The sequence below is a fragment of the Rhipicephalus sanguineus genome, unplaced genomic scaffold (genome assembly GCF_013339695.2).
Source record: "Rhipicephalus sanguineus isolate Rsan-2018 unplaced genomic scaffold, BIME_Rsan_1.4 Seq1030, whole genome shotgun sequence".
Lineage (NCBI taxonomy): Eukaryota > Metazoa > Arthropoda > Arachnida > Ixodida > Ixodidae > Rhipicephalus > Rhipicephalus sanguineus.
The window spans coordinates 27,887-32,043 of record NW_023614199.1 but is presented as its reverse complement, the minus strand read 5'-3'; positions in this window follow the sequence as shown (position 1 = coordinate 32,043).

Below are 4,157 nucleotides of genomic sequence, written 5' to 3'. Positions count from 1 at the left end.
CAAACAGGAACACTGTGGTGGATGCATGACAGCCGCAACAAGTTTTTGTAGCAACTTTACAGTGCTGCATTCGATTCCTCTGGGGGAAATAAAATACTACTCGAAGTTTATATAGATGAGTCTCAGAACAATTTCCGCTCGCGTAAAACAACAAAAAATGTTGATTCTAGAAGAAAGTAAGCCATGCAACACGGAAACAGAAGAGATGCGGACAGCTCAAACGCTAGCGTTTGGTTTGTCTGTGTCTTCTCTTTCACGTCTGCATGCCTTCATCCTATAAACAAACTGAAATTTCTGCGATTCGTAAAATTATTCTTTGAATCGGTTTTAAACACTTCATGCCATTTCATACATGTTCACATTGTAATGACAACCTACTGTTTTATCAGTAAGCACCTAAACTATAGGCACAACATCCTGCGAATAATGCGTAGTCCTTAGCCACGTCACCACAATTGTTAAGCATTATATATATATATATATATATATATATATATATATATATATATATATATATATATATATATATATATATATATATATATCTGTGTGTGTGTGTGTGTGTTTGACATTTTTGAGCGCGCAAAAGAACAGGGACGAAAAACGACGCGGACACAGCGCTGACTTCCAACATATGCTTTATTTTCTACAGTGGTACATATATATATATAGACAACAAAAAGCAACGCACGCAGGTGCATTGTACAGGAAGGCTTCATGTAAAACCACAAATAAGTATGCATGATAAGCAATCAAACAACCTGATACCGGATTTTTTTCTTCTTTAAGAGATCAAGCGGTCATTCCTGACTACCACTATCGTCTAGTCACCCTGTGGGCCTTGCTTAGAAAGTCTAGTTCTTTTTGGATAGGTCAATTGAAGGTGCACTAATGCACATGTCTCCCAAACTTGCAATCTTCGCCGCTTCAATTATCTCGCGTGTTGTTTGTGCCTGGCTCCTTCCTGTCGCAGTGCACTGCGAATACATGTGATCGCACCCACACTTCCTGCAGTGGAAAGCCACATGTCCCACACCTCCAGTTCGCACGTTATTTGCGTGCTCACGCAGCCTGTCATTGGCACACCGTCCCGTCTGCCCTATGTATTTCTTGCCACAGGACAGCAGTAACTCATAAACGATGTTGTTCTCACATTTAACAAAGCTTTCTTTGTGCTTTTTTTGGCACCTGGGTTTTTCAGAACCACTGTAGGAGGCCTTGCACAGATTATAAAGCTTGTTTGGTGCTGAAAGGACGACTCTTACGTTGGCGTTGTTTCCTATCTTTTTCAGCCTATGTGAGACATCGTGAAGGTACGGTATGACGGCGCATTTCTGCTTGACAGGCTCCGTTTCTGGTGAAGCCTGCTCCTCACCCTCGCGAGCATGTTTGACAGTCTTGAGAAGACCCTCCGCCACAGATGTGACGACATACTGAGGAAACCCCGCCTTTTTCAGGCAGTCAGCTTGCGCCTGGAAACTACACGAACACTTGTGAGGACATGAGCGGCGAAGCGCATTCATTAGGGTTAATTTTGCAATACCCCTTTTAACTAGCTTGGAGTGGCCCGAAGAAAACGGCAGAAGCGGCTTATTGGCCCTAGGCTCGTACGACCAGCAGACCTGGTCTCGCTCAAAGAACATTCGTAAGTCAAGAAAACGCAAGGCGTTGTTTTGCGGCATTTCATGCGTGACTGCGAGCGGTTGCAGGAAACGCGTGAACAGATCAAGTACGTTTGAAGAATCATTGCCAAATTCGCCTGGACTTGATTCTAGAAAGACAACGTAGTCGTCTACATATCTAAACACCTTCTTTACATTTGTGCCTGTTAGCTCTGTTTCTAGTTTCTAGTAACAGGCACAAATGTAAAGAAGGTGTTTAGATATGTAGACGACTACGTTGTCTTTCTAGAATCAAGTCCAGGCGAATTTGGCAATGATTCTTCAAACGTACTTGATCTGTTCACGCGTTTCCTGCAACCGCTCGCAGTCACGCATGAAATGCCGCAAAACAACGCCTTGCGTTTTCTTGACTTACGAATGTTCTTCGAGCGAGACCAGGTCTGCTGGTCGTACGAGCCTAGGGCCAATAAGCCGCTTCTGCCGTTTTCTTCGGGCCACTCCAAGCTAGTTAAAAGGGGTATTGCAAAATTAACCCTAATGAATGCGCTTCGCCGCTCATGTCCTCACAAGTGTTCGTGTAGTTTCCAGGCGCAAGCTGACTGCCTGAAAAAGGCGGGGTTTCCTCAGTATGTCGTCACATCTGTGGCGGAGGGTCTTCTCAAGACTGTCAAACATGCTCGCGAGGGTGAGGAGCAGGCTTCACCAGAAACGGAGCCTGTCAAGCAGAAATGCGCCGTCATACCGTACCTTCACGATGTCTCACATAGGCTGAAAAAGATAGGAAACAACGCCAACGTAAGAGTCGTCCTTTCAGCACCAAACAAGCTTTATAATCTGTGCAAGGCCTCCTACAGTGGTTCTGAAAAACCCAGGTGCCAAAAAAAGCACAAAGAAAGCTTTGTTAAATGTGAGAACAACATCGTTTATGAGTTACTGCTGTCCTGTGGCAAGAAATACATAGGGCAGACGGGACGGTGTGCCAATGACAGGCTGCGTGAGCACGCAAATAACGTGCGAACTGGAGGTGTGGGACATTTGGCTTTCCACTGCAGGAAGTGTGGGTGCGATCCCATGTATTCGCAGTGCACTGCGACAGGAAGGAGCCAGGCACAAACAACACGTGAGATAATTGAAGCGGCGAAGATTGCAAGTTTGGGAGACATGTGCATTAGTGCACCTTCAATTGACCTATCCAAAAAGAACTAGACTTTCTAAGCAAGGCCCACGGGGTGACTAGACGATAGTGGTAGTCAGGAATGACCGCTTGATCTCTTAAAGAAGAAAAAAATCCGGTATCAGGTTGTTTGATTGCTTATCATGCATACTTATTTGTGGTTTTACATGAAGCCTTCCTGTACAATGCGCCTGCGTGCGTTGCTTTTTGTTGTCTATATATATATGTACCACTGTAGAAAATAAAGCATATGTTGGAAGTCAGCGCTGTGTCTGCGTCGTTTTTCGTCCCTGTTCTTTTGCGCGCTCAAAAAGTCAAACATGAATTACCAACTTGCCGATGCCTACGCTCTCTCAATATATATATATATGTGTGTGTGTGTGTGTGTGTGTGTGTGTGTGTGTGTGTGTGTGTGTGTGTGTGTGTGTGTGTGTGTGTGTGTGTTGTGTGTGTGTGTGTGTGTGTCATTCCATGCCAAGTGTCCCAGACGTGGCGCTCGCACATCACAGATTTTGCTGATAAAATTTGTGCCTTTTTCCTGTGCCACATGGAGTATTGTGGCAAAACACTTTTGGTCGAAAAAAATTTTGACAATCATGGCACCCCCTCGAAATTCGCTTCTATTTATTAAACTGTACCTAATAGAAAAATGTGTATAAAATCTATTTTTGTGTGTTGAGCTACGAAACCGCGCTTGCGCTATCACAGAGGTTCTGTTTAGTTGTCCCATTCATTATTTCCGATTTTTTTTGTGTTTCACTACCAGCTACGTAGCTTCAAAAACTACAAAAATCTTCAATGTTCGTGAATTTTTCTTGAGCTATTTGCAACTCACCCTAACCAATATTAATCATAGCCTGATTTCCAGGAAAGTGTATTTTAGTACAGAAATGTTTAGGGGTAAAATAGACTTCAAATCTTTCCGAAAAAATTGTGATATTTGAGAAAATGTACGATTTGTCACATGTTTGACCGTATTTTTCATACTGATGCGGTCAAAGTAAAAATCCTCGTCATGTGGCGTTTGATAGAAGACTTCATCGTTAAGTAACGAAGAAAGTCTAATCAAATCATTTTTTTTGTTTTAAGGAAGAAAATAATTTTTGAATTTGGCCCTCCGATCGCGCAGTGCATTTCATTTTGCTGCCACTTCGCCGCAAAGCACGTGGTCGCCCTTACAGCTGACACTCGTCACAGGCAGCGGCCAGATGCGAGATGTATGTCAGCGGCTCGTGAGTGGTCGAAAGTCTTGTCGCGCTGTCAGGGCGACGAGTAATGAATTTGCGTTACAATGAGCATTTGCTAGGCGGGCCCAATGGGAAATATGGACGCCCGAGAGCAGCATGTGGAGTCGTTGGCAC